General features: G+C 35.8%; 1 pseudogene; it reads left to right on the top strand.

The window, feature by feature from the left end:
- Window positions 1-15,757: 15,757 nt before the first annotated feature.
- On the top strand, window positions 15,758-15,876 carry LOC118600515 (annotated as a pseudogene).
- Window positions 15,877-20,174: the final 4,298 nt, after the last annotated feature.

Raw genomic sequence — 20,174 nt, 5'->3', positions numbered from 1 at the left:
TCCACAACGTCAATGCCATCTCCAGGTGAGGATCTGTTTTCTAAACCTTTGTTCCATCTACCTCTGCTGAGCAACAGAGGAGGAGGCAAGAAAGTCAGAAGGAATGTATCTTGGTCAAGGTCGACTTGAGGTGGGAAAATAGAACTTCTCTTGTGTAGTCGTATTTACTCTGCAAGACTTTATTTCTAATCTCATAATACCTCAGAAGTAAATCGAACACTGAATAAAAATCATGATAATGCCAGTGAAATAATTATAAAACATTATTCCATAGGAAAGAACAGCAGTGATAAAGCGTCATTTATTAAGCACTAAGTGCCAGTCGCCATATTAAAAATACATTTTCTTATTTGTTCCTCAATATGACCCTGTGAACTGGGTAGCCTGGAGAGTGAGAAAAGTGGAATTCTGGTCTCTATAACTGTAAAACCTATACTCTAAACCCAAACTGGAAAATATGTTTGTTACAAGCTTTTTATTTGAAATGAAAATTTAATGCTAATTTAAAAGGATAGATGAATTGCAAATACTGATTTTCCATCTCTGTTTTATCCCCTACATCAGGGGTCAATAAACTATATATAACCTGCAGGCCAAATCAGGCCACCTGCCTGATTTTGTAAATAAAGTTTTATTGGAATGCAGCTTTGCCCATTTGTTTATATATTGTCTATGGCTGTTTTTATGCTATAACAGAAATATTGAGTAGTTGCGACAAAGACCATCTGGCCCACAAAGTCTAAAAAATTTATTAGCTGTAAACGTTTTGTTGACCCTTGCCCTCTATTTTTAATAATTCTCTTCACACAAAGATTTAGCATATCTACAGTAGGTCCTGGGATACCCCTGTCATAAACACTGGACAAGATGGATATTTTGCATAGGGTAGACACTGTTGTTGTCCTAGCAGAATTTCCTTCATCCTCCAATGGTTCTGAGTTTAGCTCCTAGCAGCTCACAGATGCATCCTTCTCATGAGAGTTGCCTACAGAAGCCTAACTGGAACCAATCCCCTAGAAATGCTCTCCTTCCAGGGAGAGCCAACGACTGACCGCCGGGTAATATTTAAAAAACTAGTTCACCTGTTTCAAGGTAGGACAAGCATGTGGTACCATGTTCCAGAGCTCCACATGGGATCAAGCTAAGGCTAGACTTCAGTGAAAGCCACATCTCTGCAGAGCGACCTCCCCAACCCTATCCGGCCTTCCTCAGTCCTTTTCAGATTTCACCTGCAGCACACCCTTACCAAACCTCTTGCAGTAGAATCCTTTCTTAGCCTCTGTTTCTTAATTACCTACTTACACATGGTGACTACATACAAGTGCTTATTATGTCCACAGAATGATTCAAGAGAATCATGTGGAAATATGTGTGTATTATGTGAAGATATGATGAAGGTAGTAAGTTCATGTAGGGGAAGAAACACTTTTCCTCCACCCACTTAGATTCAGTGATGGGGATGTGCAAATTAAACTGACCTAAGACACTAAGCAGTGAAAAGGGTTTAGTTATATGAATGTGGGATCCAGCAAAAGAAGTAGCAGCCTCCTTAAATAGTTGAAGTTAGAGGCTTAGGAACGTAACTTAGTAAAGGAAAAGAAGTGAGGTAGAAAAGGCTTTTATGAAAAGAACAGTTTTCTTTTGGAAAGATAAATGGACTTCTATGAGAACAATCGAGAGATAAGAAAATTTGTGATATTCGTCTGCACAGGTATGAGTGGACTTTCTGTTTCCTTCAGGGCCATAAAACTTCTCTGAGAAGAAGTTTGGGGTAGGATTTATTCTCCTTCTTCCTTCCCGAAAAGCTGTTCTAAAGAGGGAATTTATGGTCGCCTGATTTCCCAGAAGTTTCTGCTTAAGAAAAGCTCCCAGAAGGCTTCTCTCTCAACTGCCTTCATTTCAAAATAATCCTTATACCAAAGCAACATATTCTGATCCCCTTCCATATCAGCTCTGGGGTCCCAAGTGAACCCTCAATATGGGAAGGTAGAAACAGAAGAAGGAAGTGCCATGTTATTGTAATCTAAATTGGTGTATATGCAGAGGTAAATCTAAAGGAATTTCTATTTTCTTCCTTTTCCCACTGACTGTCACCCTGAGGACAGCTCATCTTCTGGCTCCAGGCTTAGAGACTACAGACACCAAAAAAAAAAAAAAAGAAGCCCAAGAACTTTCCATCAGGTTTACTTGATCTACAGCTACGCAAGCTTTGTCAGCCTACTTCCCTGTCAGCAGAGGACTCAGAAAGAGCAACAAATGACAACTGAACATAAAAGAAATGGTCCATTTAAAAATGTATTTTGTATCTAATTTCTAGCCTGACATGTTCCTTGCCATGTGAACCTCAGAGGCTCACTGAAGCGAGGAAAATAAGAAAAGCTTTCTTTTTTAGAACAGTGCACAATTTGTCACCTACTTTTTAGCTAAATTGTGTTCTTTGTTGTGTTGCTTTTCTTTCTGAGGCTTAAAAAAATAACCTTATTGGGCTCCCTCTTTCCGACAACAATCAACACGCCCCCCCCCCATTCGTGCCCTGTGAGATACTGTACCCTCATCCCAGCACACGCACAGACCCCAGGACAGACTGCCGGCCCATTGGAATGTCTGTTTATAAACACCCCAAGGCATTGTCTTTAGCTGAACAATTAAGAAAAATTTCTAAGAGAATGAACCATGTGTGACCTAATTGGCTTTAAAAGTGCTTTTCAGAGCAGAGGGAACAGCATTTGCAGCATAATCGCCTTCCACCTTGACATTAATTATGCACCGTGGTGTTCAGAGAGCAGCCCTGAGCCAGGAATATAAGCGTCTGTAAAGAAAACATGTCAAGCAAGGCAGAACATTGCAAAATGGAGAAAATATCAAATCCGATGCTGTTATGATCCATTTCGCTACCCTTTTTTTTTCTTCATAAATCTTCTATATTCAACCTACAAAGGGATGGCATTTCCCTCCCTCTTCAGAGAGAGATAAGGTGACTCAACAATACGTACAGTTTAGATTTCTTAAAAGAGAAAAGGACGTGCTTTTTTCCACTTTGGGATTGAAAATAAAAGGGGCTTGCTGATTTAAAGAGCTGCACAGCCTCTGGGAACCTTTGGAAAGCATGCTCATAAGAACAATTCTATTCCTATACAGCCATATGAACTGTAATTTCATTCTCTTTTCTTCATTATCAAGGATATTTGCATGACAGCAGGGTTCCAGAAGTTCCTGAGTTTACCTATTCCTAATCTTTACATCTTCATTCAATGTCATTAGCCCATGTAGGTGGTATCTTTATTAATTGTTATAAATAAAATTCTAATGTCACAAGAGTCCAGCATAAGCCAGAGGGTTAATGAGAAAATTCTGTTTATAAGGAAAAATTCTAAGATGGTATCTAAAATATTCAGAACACCCAAGAGGTTTTCAAAACAATTTTTAATCAAAGCCCAGTTTCTCTCTCAATCTCAATCTCTCTCTCTCTCTCTCTCTCTCTCATAAACACACACACACATAAACACACACATACACACACACACACGCACACACACTAGATAAAAAGTGTAGCATCCCTAGTTGAGCTGGATGCCACCCTTTGTACACATCTCCCCTTGGTAGCTATGTGGGCAACTCTAAGGGACTCTCAAGGTACCTGCCAAGCTCAGTTTAGAAACCAATAATTTAATCTACCCACAATATATTGTTGTCTTCCTGGATGAAGTATTTGTGCTCAATGACAAAAGGTCTATTAAAACCATCAGCCTTTTAAAATCATTCTACAGAAAACCATCTCTGTCTGACAATGTATCACTCACTGGAAAACAGATGAAATATATTTTTCTGGGAAACACTGCCTTAACTTTTTTGGATATGCCAGAGGACAAAACATCACTGCGAGAAATCTCAAGTTGGTAGAATCTGTGAACACATTAGAAGATCATAGCATTAAAAAAAGAAGAAGAAGAAAAAGGAGGAGGGAGGGGGGAATCAAAAAGAACTTATTTCTGGTGAAGCTAGAGAAATTCCTAAAGCAGGCAAAGCTATGGGTCAAAAATATTTAAATTTTCTTTCAGGAGGAAATTAACAAGTGCTTGAGAGCTGTGAATGATTATGTGAAAATACAGAGTGACTAAAAGGGTAATTTTATAAGGTCGAGTGTAGAGTATCTAGGCTACAGGAAGAGATGACCTCCTCAGTGATAGACCCATTCACAAGAGAGTCAAAGGGGATGAGACCATGTTTAACTAGGAAAGGAATAATTTAGAGACTGAGTCACATCTATGTGTTTTAAATTCCATTAAACAAGAGTAAAAGTAGACTCGTTCTCTATTGCTCCAAGAGCAAAATGAGTGGAGTTTATAAGAAATCAGATTTTACACTCACATAAGGAAAGGTCTTCAAACTAGAGCTGATAAAACAGACAAACTTGGAAGGTAATAAGCTTCTAATACTAAAGACATAAAAGTATAAACTGAGACAACGGATGAATATCTCAGGATCTGGTGCTTAGTATATAAGACCTTAGAAGCCATTACCAATGTTCAATATATGTACTCTAATTTACTTGTGTTAAGTATGCTGATAGATTGACTGAGGCATATCAAAATTTAAGAGTTTATTTGAGCAAAATTTGATTCGAACTAAGCAGTGCGCCAAACCAGAAGTGGCTAGAAGCTCGCTGCCCATGGGAGCTTGCCAAAACTTTTATAGAGAAAATGTGGAAGGAAAAGTAAGGAAATTGAATTGCTGTAGCTTAAAGCCTAGTTGTCTGTTTGTGATTGGTTGCGATTTAGGTTCATTTTCATAATCTTGAGATATTCACAGTGCCATGTTTCCTATCTATAAAATATCACTTATCAGACAGCCTCCCAGAGAGTTATTGGCATTCCTACCTTTCTTGCTAGACTATAAACTCCTTGAATAGACAGCATGATGAAGGATTGCTCACTTTCTGAAATCCAACAATTAACACTGCCTGTAACAAAGCAGAAGCTCCCAAAACGTTAACCAACTTCCACTGGCTTGGGACCATCTCCTTTTCCAGAAGAATTGGGCTTTTTGGGAAACCATTGCTGAGTCAGACATTGGCGAGAACCATTTTATGCCCTATTGGTATGTGGTTCTCTCTACATTTCAAAGGTGTTTCTTTCAAACTAAATCTTCCAGAGCAGGAGAGCAGAACGCAGGTGTTGACAGCCTGCTGGGTGCACCCCTTTTCATCAACGGCAGAACTTCCAATGCGGTTAGGGGTGTGCCCTGGAATTAATATAAACATTTTTCCAGCGTCCTTAGCACTAGGAAAGAAGAAATCTTAAAACAAAATTTTCAATATTTGTTATAAACATAATGAGTTTATAATATTCCAAAAGAAATAAGGTTTGTCTAAATAGTTTTACCAATGGTCATAGAAATATATGGTAAATCAACTTATTTAAAACAGAAACAGAAATTTAAGAGCTCTTTTAAAAGTGAGAGAATTGAGGGCCTGTACTTTGTTATTCTTCAAATCATCCACCTACGAAATCATAATAAGCTTTCCTCATTAATTTTGCCTTTATGTAGAAACAGCTGGCTGAGGTGACAGAAAGAGTTACACTTTTAAAGCAGTACGCTAATTTTACATGTATTCACTTTAGTTTTTCCCCCTTTCTTCTTTCCATGTGTTTAGTGGTCCTATCTTCCACCTTTCACTATAAAAATAACAATCAAAAACACCTTAAAATGTAATAGGTTGAAGCTTTATAACACCCAATGTCAATGGATGTAAATAATCTCGCTTACAAATATAGAAAGTAAAGTATTCCAGAAACAAAGGTCTTGATTGCCACATGACCCTAAAGTACTACTGCGAATAGGAAAACAAGATGTCTGGTGATATTTGCTATGATTTTAATGAGTGATGGAGAGGAAAGAGTAAGGGAAAACAAAGTTGCATGTTCAAAAGGTTTTAAAGAGCCAGAAGAATGAAAATAAATCTAAAGCACAGAACTATTCCGGAAAGGCGATCACCAAGAAATGGACGGAAGAGGAGAAAAATTCCAAAAATGCTTCTGAATACATGCAACTGCAGTTCCCTACAGAATATTTACACTATGAATTGTGATTAAGAAACAATTTAATTTATTTTTTCTAAATTATAAAAGTAAAAATAACCTTTGTGGAAAATATGGATAATTATTTAAAAGGTAACTACGACTTATTATTCTAATTCCCAGAGATAACTTCTATAAATATCATGCTGTATTTTCTTCTATATATAGATTTATATGCATGTTTCATGTCATTGAGAACATACTAAACATATTATTTTTGTGTGCTATATTTCTTTGTTTTCTCCAGCGCCATTAAAAACTCTTTTAATATGGCATTATATAGATGGACTCTTGTGTATTCAAAGATTTTCTCAGTGTTAAAGATATCTATTATTTACAATGTTTTGGTTATTTTAAAAAACCTTTAAGAGTTCATAATCACCAAAAACTGAAAGCAAGAGGTCCCTCAGTAATAGGTGAATGGATAAACTACAGTACATCTATAGGTTGTAATACTTACTATTCAGCAATAAAAAGAGTGAGCTATCAAGCTAGTGCAAAGACATCGATAAATCTTAAATGTATATTACAAAGTGCAAAGAAGCCAGTCTAAAACGGTGACATATTATATAGTATTCTATAAAAGGCAAAACTATAGAGATGGTCAACAGAGCAGTTTTTGTCAATTGCTTTGGGAATGAGAAAAAGGTTCAATAGGTAAAGTGCAGTAGAATTTTTACAGCAGTGAAATTCTTCTGTATAATACTGTAATTGTAGGTACATAACTTTCATTGGTCAAAACCCATAGGACTTTTCAGCACAAAGAGGAAACCTTAAGGTATGAAATAACATAAATAATTTTTTAAAATATTAATCTAGAAGGTCAGGAATCCCATGATAAAATACATAAATAATCTAACTGTATTATTAATGTATGAAATAACTTCATTGAAAGGGATAGGGAAAACTTTCTATCTTGTATAACTTTGGAAATGAGTCTCTAAGATAAGGCAAAAGGAACTAAACATAAAAACTATATTCTTTTTGATAAAATTATTTCCATGGGGGTATAGATTGACAATTCTGAAACCACTATACACGTATAACTGGATTTGAAAAATTAAAACTTAGAGTTGGAGACATCTGTATGAACTCAGGTTTAGGTTAATATAAATATAGATGGTTATATTTGGAAATGCTTATAGATAATGTGTATATACACGGGTTAGTATGCACACATGTATTTCTTTGCTCTATCAGCGAAGAGCGCCTAGAAGCACCAATACCACAGGAGGAATAAACCAGATCCTGTTTTCTAATACCATTCTTCAGTAAAAGAAACAGACTCCTTGGAGGAATGGCTGACTTTAGGACTGGGGCAGGAAATACACAAGGTGAGTCTGCAGCCCTCTTGAAGGAAGGGTGAGTGAGAGGGAGGCAGGGAGGGAGAGAGGGAGGAAAGAAGAAAAGAAAGTTATCTACCAAATTTAGCACTAAGCTTCTCCTTAGCAGCCATATACAGAGCCATTTCTGTAGAATGGATGGGGTAAATGCTCAGGTTGCAAGAGCAGTAAAAATAGAAAAGGTAGATTATTTTTAGCTTTAACTTATGCTTTCTTCCCAGGAAGGTAAAACTAATATCTTTTATAACAAAGGTACAATCTAGCCCAGGAACTCTCAGGCTCTTCCACAAAAATATCCTTAAGAGCAAAGCTGGTGTGAACCTCAGCATGTCCGGGGGTACGAAATTTCCCTAGATTTATCTTAGTAATTATTCTAAATTTATGTTTGTTATAACAAGAAAATAATAGTTTTCTTCCACCTCCCCCCAAAAAAATTTTTTTGAGAAAAACTCGTACTCATGGGAAAATGTAGAATGTTTAGACTATAGCCTCAGGATATATATAAATTCTAGTTGGAGAAGCAGGTGTAGGAAAATTCACATTTATTTCCATTAGTTCCCAGAGGCTGTGTCACAGTGTAATGATGCAAAGAATGGAAAACCACCAAAGACAGCAGTGGTGACCTGGAGAACCGACTCTCGGCTCACCATGAACTGGCAGCAGAAATTTGAGCGAGTCACTTATAACTGCTGAGACTCAGTTTCCATTTCTGTAAAATGAAGGAGTAGATTTGCATAATTATCACATTTCTTTCTAGTCCTAACTTTCTTCTCATTAATCAACGAGAATATTAAATGACTGAAAGGAAAAGAACTGAGAAGAGTTATCGTGCTTTCAGTCACTGCTAAATGCAACTATGTTCGAATCTGGAACTATCTTCAACTATGTTCAGGTTTCCCTATTAGGATGCAGTTCCAAGTGTGCCCTGTTCAGCGATAAACTTCAAGAAAACAGGTCACTATCCATTCTCCCATTGTCTGGCAAAAAAAACAAACAAACAAACAAACAAAAAAACCATGCATCCAAACAAAGCAAGTGGTTTGGTTTCTATTTTGGCTTTTTTACATGTAGAACATTCTTCAAGCTCACAAAAGCTAACATTCTTTTATTCAGTTAACACATGTTTAGTAAATATAGGTCACGTTATGGGACACACACAAATGAATATGACATAATATTTGTACTCAAAAGATTTCACTCTATTGAAAAAGAGACAGAAGTACACAACTCTAAAGAAAGAACATAAAATAAACGTCATGATTGAGATACAAGTCATGCACTCAAGGAGTGATTGGTTTTGACTAGGGTCTTCTGATGGAGGAGATGGAATTTTTTCCTTCGTCCAACAGAATAGTTAGTTTTCTGCTGGCAAAGAAAGGATAATGCTCACTTCTGGTTGATGGAGCAACTGGAGCAAAGAAAAAAAAACTTGAAAGTGCATAGTATTTACTAGAAGCCGTGAGTCATGTAGTGAGGCTTGGGTAGAAAGGGGTGAAATGAAAATTCGAAAAGGTAAGCCCAAAAGGTTGGGTTCAGACGATATCATAGAGGCTCTTGAATTTGAATTCAGTGATATCCAAAGTACAATGAAAGCCCCTGAGTAAGTTAAAAATGATCCACAGGGACATGAAAAACATACTGTAACTTCTATTAGTACTTTGTTCTCTTTTCTTTTAAATTCATAGTTCTGTATTCATATATATGTATATGTATGTATATATATATAACATACTAATATGATTAATATATGTAAATGTTTTATAAATAAATACAGTATTGTGACTCCATCTGGGTTAGAGGAAGATATAACCATGACAGCAGAGCAAAGAATAGATTCTAGACAAGAAATTTGCAACCGTTGGACTGAGAATTAAAAGATGGGTTGAAATCCTGGCCTTGCCACTCACCAATTATGTGACCTTACTTAAGTCGTATAACCCTACTGATATTCAATTTCTCCATTTGCAAATGGGAACAATAATAACAGAATTTCATGAGAATGAAGTGAGATAAATATGTGGAAACACCCAGCCCAATGATTAATTATAGTAGATACACAAACGCCAATTGAGGATCTTGCATTTCTCCATGTGGAGTCTGTCAGGGCCTAAGAGTGAGTTACAGTATTTTATCAAATCTACACATAGGGTCTCGATCTTTAATTTCCATAAAAATCAGCCCTGGTAGCTCTTTTACACACAGATTCCTAAATATCTTACAGTAAGATTCTGATTTGGCAAGAATTTGCATTTTTAACAAATGCTCAGATTATAAAAAATAGGCTCCCACAAAAGAGGTAACCATCAGAATTTCCATCATGTACATGGACTTTTCTTTTAGTCATGACAGCAGTAACAGTTGATAAAAAGAGTCATTAGGAAATGTTTAGCATAGAAATTATAGTGTATTTAGAAATTATAGTTGAGGCAATTCAGTAGAAACCAGAAGAACTTTGCAAGAAAGTCATTAGAAATCATGGCAACTGACTTGAATCTTTTTTGAGTACCTGTGACTAGATGATTTATGGAGGTATAGAGGAATTTCACTACAATGGTTTTGTGGTAATTAAAAACTATTCTTTTGAAGATGCTTTCATCCTTTGCCTGTTTTGTAGCGTCCTGACACCAGGAAAATTGTAAAATAAACATTTATTTACAGCCTAGCGATTCTTGTCCTCGTGTTTATTATATTAATGTTGTTGAGGACATTGTGTGCAGAGGACCCTGGGGATAAATTTGTCTGTCTTAGTATTAGGGAAAGTTATCCTTTTCCTAGAAATGCCATCTATCTTAATACTATGTAAAATCCGACTTATCTGATTGACCAGATATGTTTTGGGAATAGCCTACTAGACATCTCAGAATCAAATTGTCTGGGATCAAATGGAAGTTTCTTTATAGTATGAATATGCTTTCTATAACAAGATGAAGTGTACATTAAAAAACATTTGTATACTACTTTTAGAATTTCCAAAGGATGTTACATATATCTTATTAAAACTTTACAACAGTTATTCTCATTTTTTTAACAGATGAAATCTTGAGACTCAGAAAAAATAAATGATTTGCTTGAGATCGTAAACCTATTAATTGGAAAACTAGAATTTTAACAGCCAGTTCTCTTTCTGCTGCATTTACAAAAAAAAAAAAATCATTTTTATTATGCTCTTTAACTTATAAAACTAGATAGATGGATGAATGGATGGATGCATGGATGGATGGATGGATGGATGGATGGATGGATGGATGGATGGATAGAAAATTCTGTTTAATCTTTACACCAATCCTGACAGAGAATTGCTTTTATTTATCCAAATGTTTCACAGATCTAAAACAGATTTCAGAACTTACCCAAGGTCAACCAGCACAAATCATAGACTGGATTCAAACCCAAATTTCATAATACCTAATTCTGAGCTTTCCCCCCTAAACTATTCCTAACATGCAATTTACTGTGCTCAGGGGTAAACTGATAATCCCTTTATCTGACCACTACCACTACCAAGAAGAACTGAATCGCCAAAATTCTTCTAATTCAATGATTTCTAATTCAGTATAACAACAACAACAAAAATCCAGGGATGTGAAGCCACATCCATCCTTTACAATGTACTGGTGTAAATGAATGTGCAGATTTCTGGAAAAGATGAATAATGCAGAGATTGTGAGAACACTAGGAACAGAGGGAGCACACCAATAAGAACAGAGAGCTGGGAGGCAGAAACTTGGATAACCACCCTTGCCACCATCACTATCCCTGTTGAGTCTTAGCGACAAGCAGGATTTGCTTAAGTGCTCTGTATATTAGAAAATGCCACAAATTAAGAAATATGAAAATTCAAAAAAAAAAAAGAAGAAGAAATGAAGAAGATAGTCTACCATGCCTGTCCCTTTGCTTTTTGTGAAATGATAAAATTTTTTTTTCAGAAGTATGTGCCTCCCGTGATGTTAATTTATCAAGAGCCTAAATTCCCTTGTAATGTGGTGCTTTTCTTAAAATAATTCTCTGAAAAAGAAGAAAATCATTGAATAGTTTTTCAGTGTTTTACCAGAGTGCCCCCAAAATATTTGCACATATAAAAGCTTTCATTACATCCATCCTAGCTTGTTGGAGTCGCAAAGCTTGTTTCCATGCAGATTGTCCTGATGGGTCATTACAGGTGGCACAGGGGTGCAAACGTGGACTGAGTGGAAAGGCAAGGCTAATCTGTCAGGTCCAACAAAGATAAATGTCCCAGAGGCACAGCCATATTTCACAACACATAGTGTTGACTATGGATCTCCTGACAAGATAAATTTTATGGCCAAATGTGGTGGCATTTCGCAACCCCAGGCTTACTAAGGATGGTTGGTCCTTCTCTGATAGGGTCAATTGTGATAAACTGCCCTGTTGAACTCCCCATGAAATATGACATTTCAGGTTAGCCAAATTCTCTTTGATGTACGTGTCCCAGTTAGCCTCAAGATATTTACCAGGGGAGATTTTCTAGTTAGAAGGATGAAATGGTACCGGATACATCCTTCCTGTCATCCTTATTGTTTTGTCATCAGTGAAGAGGAAGGTTGTTGAATCTCTTTCTTGGGAATATTGTAAACAGATTTCTTTCTAGAGTGGGAAGAGGTGGCGGGTGCTACCTAGGGGAAGAGAGAGAAATAAGATCACCTGTTCAATCTCCTGCATCTTTTGTTAGTTTTCACAGCACAGAGCCACCACTCCATTTTTTGTTTGTTTGTTTGTTTGTTTGTTTGTTTGTTTGGGGGGGGTGTCTATCCTCATACATAGAAACTTAAGTAGCCAATGAACTGTCATGTATCCCAAGCAAGCAAGAATGATGTTTCCATTCACAAAATTACTAAAGCACCTCACATAAGAAAAGAAAGCTTGAAAACTTGTATGGGCCACCCATTTTTCCAGCTTTTCAAGACAGGTTTATGAATAGCAGAGATAATAAAAGTACATGGCACATGCAGGCTACTGTCACCATAACCTGTCCCCAATCAAGTCCATCTTGCACACAAGAGCGCAAACTGTCGTGTTTCAGCCTCTGTCACAAAATAATTGTGACCCTGAGCAAATCACTGACCTTCTCTGGGGCTTGGGTTTCGCACCCGTAAAGCGAGGCTCATTATATTATATGATCCCCAAATGTCCTTCCATAGCACAGCTGCTAGGAGGTAGTATAATAAAGTGCCTCAGAGCAGACACTGGAACCAAACCACGGGAGTTTCAGAACCTGGCTCCTCCACATTATAGTTGAATGTCCTTGAGAGTTCATGTAATCTTTCTCAACTCCATTTTCCTCACCTCTAAAATGGGGATGATATTATCATCCACCTCATAGGATAGGATTAAATAATTTAATATATGTAAAGTGCTTATAATAGTACATAGATGACAGACAGTTTTCAATGAGTGTTAGCTATCATTATACTAGGATTCTATGTTACTGGTTTTCAAAAAATGGTGACCAGTCCAGTACATGGGCTGTTATAAACCAAAACAATTAATAAATTTTACTACCTCACCCTCACCTGTAACTAAACTCCTACATTTGGGTAACATATTTTCCAAAATTAACAGGGATGGAACTGTATAGTATTGATCACTAGATTTCTATTTCCTTTATCAGTTGATGTCATTCCCATATCCACGAATGGCAACATCTTACACTCCTCCCCCGCCCCGAATTAGTCCCACCTCCATCTCCTCCCCCAGTGAACAAACAGAAACACACACATTCAAACCTCAATCACTGCTCGGTATTTCTATACCACACCTTTTCTTTCCCATTCCTATTACAATTGTATGTAGAATGCATCCAATAAAATTTCATGGACGATGATGAATATGAGGATAATGGTCTTGGATTATTAAATTGTTTTTGTTGTTTCCAAGGTATATAATAAGTCATATGTGCTTTATTCATTGACACAGCCACTATTTCTGAGAGCCTACCAGATAGTGGGTCCTATAAATGCTCTTTTAGAACTAAAACAATGATGTAACATATCAAAATCTTGTCTAAATTTAAATAAGGCAAAATTTCAGTTATTATTCCATGGCCAACCCATAGAATATTTATTTTGTAAGCAATTACTTGTACGAAATCATTCATTTAAGTTACTGATTGTTTTCCTTTCTCAGGACTTTGCCTTAGTCTTTCTAGCTGTGACTTCCTCATCCGAATACTAAAGGGATTGACTAGACAGCCTCAAAGGTCAGTTTCTGCTCTAATATTTTACAGAACAAATGCAAAAACAGTTCACTATGACTAGGGTTTACGAAAACAAGAACAGCCTAGAAATATAATGCATTCTCAAATAATGATTAGAAGGTCATGCACAAAATTGATTATTTCTGAGTGGTCAGCCAGTGGATGAATTTTATTATTCCCTTAAAATAATGTTCCTTGCCTCTCCTCTCTATTCTTTTCCTGTTTAGTTGCCCTATTATCAGATGGGCTGCCAAAACGAGTGAATGTGACCAGATTTCCTAGAACACTATGTCTGGAGAAGTTCTGAGGGAATATTCCTGGCTCCTGATTGATGGGTCGATTGAGAAGCAAGTGAAATGTAATGGAAAAACCATAGACTTTAAGTCCCAAGACGATATTTTAAGTCCCATTTTTTCCTTTGATTTTATATCCAACCATGCACAATTCACATATCCTCTCTGAGGTTCAAGTTCAGCATCTAAGAATTGCAGACCTTCACAACTGGCAGTCACAAATCTAGACTGGCTGTCAATCTATCCATGTATGGTAGATACTGTCACACTTTATTTTCCAGATGAAAAAGCAGAGACTCAATGAGATTAAAAGAGATTGTATAGATGAAAGTATATTATAAATATCAAAGTTCTATATGTATTTTGTTATAGTTGTTATTACTGTTAAATCACTCCATCCAACAATTACAGGGTTTTATGCCTGGCTGATTACCATAATACAGACAAAATAAACCTTGATTTTTTTTTAATTCTCCTTGATTTATAATACAGAGAAATAATCAAGAGGAGAGTGGCATTTGCTCTTTCCACTAAACAAAGCAGTAAAAGGAATGATCTATGTCTTATTTACCAGTGGGTGGTATCTCTAGCATATAGAACAGTGTCTGGTATATAGTAGGAGTTGAGCAAAAGCAGAATAAAACCCTTCAAAAGAGTGATGTGAGCCCTTCTATTCACTTACATAAAATGCCTGATTACACTATTGCAAGATTAAAAAAACGTTCATGTGGTCTGTTAGCTGGGAGCTATGGAGTATGCAATCCAAATCCATGTAGTCACATGATCGTAGCTTGGTCCCACCTCATACAGATCCGTTCTGCCTTAAATACTGATTCTTGCTCCTCTGGCTGGCTGAGATTTCCAGGATAGCCACAACAAATATAGGCATATCCCTGTACTTTTTGGCTCCAATCCACGTAGAAATGGGAGAATATTGGAAATATGAGACACCAGCCTCCCCACTTCCCAAGAAAAAATTTCCCTCCTATTTCTTTACCTGAACTCATCTTCCTCTCCACCTGATCTTCTCTTCCTCTTTTGATAAGTCCCCAGTTCTTACCTCCCTAGCTAATAAGAATTTTAATCTGGGTCTGGGCAGAAAAACCAACATCAATTACCAATCACTAATCAAGGTTTCTTACTGTGTTTTACTTTTAGTTTATTGAATGAATATCTAGCCAGAAGGTGACCTAGATAGATGAAGGCATAGTTATAGCATATTTACTGGGATAAATGAAACTAACATGTATTGTGGCAAAGGCTACTCCTAACAAGATTTGATTTTTTTTCCCCCAAAATGAAAGAGATGAGAAAGAGATCAAAGGAGAAGCTTAATGAAACAGAAAAACTTCCACGCTAGCGACTGACCCTATTATGTCATTAAAGATAGGCCACATTGTGCAAAGTAAACAGGCCAACAGACAAAAATCTTCCAAACAGCAATTTTTTTCAGTCCTCAGTCTTCACTAAGAAATCATTTACTTTTTCATGAATACTAACCCTTCCCATTACTCTTATATCTAAGAGTCTATTTGGGGATTGGTCGATTGGATCAACTTGCTCTTCATGATAAGCATAAGAATTACACAATGTTTTGCATTCCAAATTTGAAGAACTCTTCCCATACCTACCCCCATCAATTTGCGGTCGGCTGCCACCCTAACTACTAACAACTCTTTAGATTTTCCCTGGGTCCACAGTAGTGATGGTTGAGGAGAAATGCACAAGTGTTTGGCTTTGAAATACTGTGGTGGCCTCCTGAGACTAGAGCAAGGAAAGAGCGGCTTTTTTTCTTCAGTTTTGATTTTAACAAGACTCAAGACTGACATAGTCTATGGCCATGCAACCCTGAACAACCCCGATCCCGTCTGATCTCAGAAGCTAAGCAGGGTCAGGCCTGGTTAGTACTTGGATGAGAGACTACCAAGGAAGACTAGGTGCTATAGGCATAAAAAATAAAAAAATAAAAAAAAAGGATTGTAAACTAACAAGGTCCTTGCAATCTATGAGGTCACCTAAAACATATATTAAAAAAAAAAAGACTGGCATAATTTTCCAACCAAATGGGACCACCTTAAGTAGCAGAATATAGTGATATTTTTCTTAATATTTGATTTTAATATTTAACTTTTTTATCCAGAAACCATGAGACATCATTCGACAATATTTCAAAGGCTACTGTAACATAGAAGGTACTGTGCTAAGTCCTGCTGAAGACACAAAGGAAAATAAGACAAGTTGCTTCTAATACAATTATGCCATATACACACACATATATGTGTGTATATATGTTATATACATATGTGTATATCTTATATATCATCATATATATAACAACTCAAAATATATGGCAACACATAGGAGTCAAATAGGAAAACAGCAATACATAAAAAAAGGAGACTGTAAAGAAAGAGTAGAAATATCAGAGAAGAATTAAAAGACATGAGCTCTGCATTGGCTGTCCTCTCTTACGACTTTCCAAAAAAAATGAGGAGTATTTCAATTGATGGAGATGAAGGGACTGGCAGATATGGAATAAACCAGTAAATTCAGGAAATTTTAAGAGATCATATTTAAGTTGTACTTAAGTGATAAATTTTAAGTTCTTAAAAGTCAGGCTAAGGAATGTCTTTAATGCTTTAGGTAAGAAAAAGCCATTCAAGGATTCTGAACACTAAAATAACATCGAGTTAGGGATATTTAGCTGGATTCCACACGTGACAGCCAGTAGACTAGTTTAAGGACAGTAGCTTGGAAGCAGGGAGACTAATGTAATGAAACTTCATGGAAAGGCTGAGTAAGTGAGAATGCCCTTTGACATACAACTGATCTAGTTCAAATCCAGTTCACTAGCTGCATGGCCTCAAGTAATTAACTTCTTTTTGGTTTCATAATGTTCCTTTCTGTAAAACAGGAATAAGAGAGAAAGAAAAAAAAAACCTTTAACAAGTTTTTGGTCAGGATTAAATCAGATAGTACATGCCAAGTGTCTCGCAAGGAATTCTCTCAGTCTTTATTGCAGAATCTTTATTTTGCCTTCACTTTTAAAGATAATTTGGCTGATTATACAAGTCATGCTTGACAGTTTTTTTTCCCTCTACAACTTCGAATCTGTTATTCCACTGCTTTCTGGCCCCACTGTTTCTGATGAGCTACAAGCCATTTATCATATTGTTATTTCCTTGTATTTGTCGAGTCATTTTTTTCTTGCTTTCAAGTTTTTCCTTTTGTCCTTGGCTTTCAACAATTAGGTGCAGATCTTTTTTCTTTATCCTTCTTGGGGTTCTCTGAGCTACATATTCTGACATTTTAGAATTGATTGGTTAGGCCCCTGCCTTTTAAGTAATGTTTAAGTCAAATCACAGCATAAAGATTTTTAATTTTGAAATTTAGCTTATTCAGCTTCAAATTTAGCATATAGCCATTTTTCCTCTTTGGTTTGTGTGTTTTAATATTTTGCTACACTAGCCACCTTACAAATAACTTCACCACAACCATACTTTATTTCCTCTCAAAACTGAGAACAGATACAGTACTAGTTCTTATGCTGTAGAGAAATAATTTATAAATTCCTTGTTTGAATTTTAAGAGCTAGCATTGATTGATCACTCTCTACTAATCTTTAGGCACCTTGCTAAGTATTGTGCCAATATTATCTCATGTAATCTTCATCACAAACCTATGAGCTATATTCATTACTTCATTTTACAGATGAAGGAACTAAGGCTCAGTGAGATTAAATAAGTTGTCCTACATTGCACAGCTAGCAATAAATGGGTGACCCCAGACTCAATCCAGCAGTCTGGCTCTTACACACTGTTTGTTATTGAAACATGCTTATTTAATTTTGTGTTTCTTTTCCCAAAGTCAGAAATTTGTTTTAAGTCTCTAGCCTCCATTATAACTTGAATATGATGAAAATGTATTTTATGTTTCTACTAGAGCCCTATTTGTACTCCCACAAAGAAGGTAACATTGCAGTGTTTCATGTACATTGAACTTGGTAATAGACAGTCTAGATTCAAATATAGGTTCATCTCTTTGCTACCTCTGTGATCTTTACAAGTTATTTAGAATCTCTGTGTCTGAGTTTTCTCATCTTAATTCAGCAAAATCAGAGTAACTACCTCACAGGATTTTATAAAAATAAAGTGACGTAATAGATATAAAATGCTGGGACAATGTCTACCACCAATTAAGCTCTCGATAAATGTTGGAAATGATCATTACCTGTATCTCTTACATGACACTTATCTGATTGCATCATAATTTCCTGTTTGCCTGTCTCTCCTATTAGATTATTAACCCCAAAACACAGGGACGATATAATTTTCACCCTTATAGCTGTAAAGCCTAGAAGTATCTGAAACATAGAAAAAGCACTTTAAATGTGTAAAGGATGAATGAATGAATAAATAAGTCCTTTTCGATGGATAAGCTAACATTTTACATAGGACGGGGGCGGGGGAAGGGAGCACAGAGAGAGAGACAGAGAGAGGTGTCTGTGGCCTCGGCTCATTAAACATCTTCAACAAATTTAATGTATATAATTCCACAGAGGCTAATGAGAATCAATGAGAACTAATGACCTGGAGATTCTCTTGAATTCAGAATAATCTACACCAGTCTTACTGGGGGTCAAAGCGTAAGTACACTTGAGTAGTTGTCTTCACTTGCAGGTGCTGTTTCATTCCCTTTTCCGTGTAACTGGTCATTTGGTCGCATCGCCCATCCCACCTACCTCCCGTCTCTCACCCTCACAGAGTCAACATACGCATTGAAAGAGACATCTGCATTTACATGCCATATTAGCCTTTGGAGAGGGCCTTACATTTAAAATTTTCTCAGTCCTAAGAGAAAAAAAATGAACCAGAAAATATAATAGTGCCATACTATATACCAAAAAAAATAAAAATAAAAAAAGAGTTGACCTCGGTGTCCTTAGGAACTCAGCACAGCAAACGTGGGGCAACACCACTTGCATTCCAAGTTCCGCTTCATTATTTGCTACCTGTGTCTCTTTTTCATAAGTCACTTTTTTGAACATCCATTTTCGTATCTATGAGAAGACAGTAGCACCTTTCTTAATGGCATAATGTCAGGATTAAATGAGATAATTTGGTAAAAGCAGTATCTGGCATATGAGCAATTATTAATATTATTAAGTTATTAATATTCTACTATGTGGCAGGTTCAGGGAATAGTAACAAAAATGAAACAAGATACTTTAATGGAAATACATAAATGATGAAAGAGAAATACGGATGAGAGGACAAGGAAGGAAGAAGGCAATGTTTTTTGTCATTCTCGTGTTACAGATGTGCAAACTGATGCGTAGAGACGTTAGCAACCAGCAGTATCTAATGTCCTTAAAATTATATTGGTAAAATTCAACTTTCCTAAGTGTTTAATTTATTCTATTTATCAAATTTACTGGTTTAATTAAAATGGTTTTTATAGCTTGAATAGATGAGAAAACTGAATATCAAACAGGAATATTTTAAGAGCTTAAAAGGAAGGTTCAATTTTGATTTCCACTAATAAACTTTTAGCAAAACAGAAATATCAGCATTATAAATTTTTTTCAGTTTCTACTTTTTTTTAGTCTACTCTTTAATATTTTTTCTTCACATTTCCTGATTTAGGAGTAATAGAAGTACTAATCACATAAACTACCATAGCAAAATAATCTAAACAGTCCCACTTTCTTTATATACTTTATACTTTATAATCCTTTTATGTTGATATTTCGATAAACTCGTAATACACTGTCTCATCGGAAAATACAATTTCTGCATTTCCTATATGATATTTTTTCAGGTTATTTTTATTTCCTTAAGATGCTTTGGATTTAGGTTTAAATTTTTTATTTAATTTAAATATTTATGTAATTAAATCTTAATCAAAATAACTGGAAATTTTACTTAATTTAAAATAAAGATTTAATTCCATTTAAAGTTGAAATTCAATTTAATTTAAAATTAAAATTTAATTTAAAATAGTGATTATTTAACATGCTTTTTAATTTAAATTTTAAATGTCTACATTTATAAACTGAAAGCTGATGTCACCTGAGATGTTTGCAACAGAATATTAAAAGTGCTTAAAGTTTGAAAGAATACAAAATGACATTCAAAAGCATCCAAACTGAAATCCAAAAGAAAGAATAGAAACGATCTTAACATATATGATCAGTCAAATCGTTGGTTGGAAAATAATACTTCTTATATAAACTTTTTATCATTTT

Source organism: Rousettus aegyptiacus, unplaced genomic scaffold (assembly GCF_014176215.1).
Source record: "Rousettus aegyptiacus isolate mRouAeg1 unplaced genomic scaffold, mRouAeg1.p scaffold_m13_p_3, whole genome shotgun sequence".
Taxonomy (NCBI): domain Eukaryota; kingdom Metazoa; phylum Chordata; class Mammalia; order Chiroptera; family Pteropodidae; genus Rousettus; species Rousettus aegyptiacus.
This window is presented reverse-complemented; position numbering and strand designations above follow the sequence as displayed.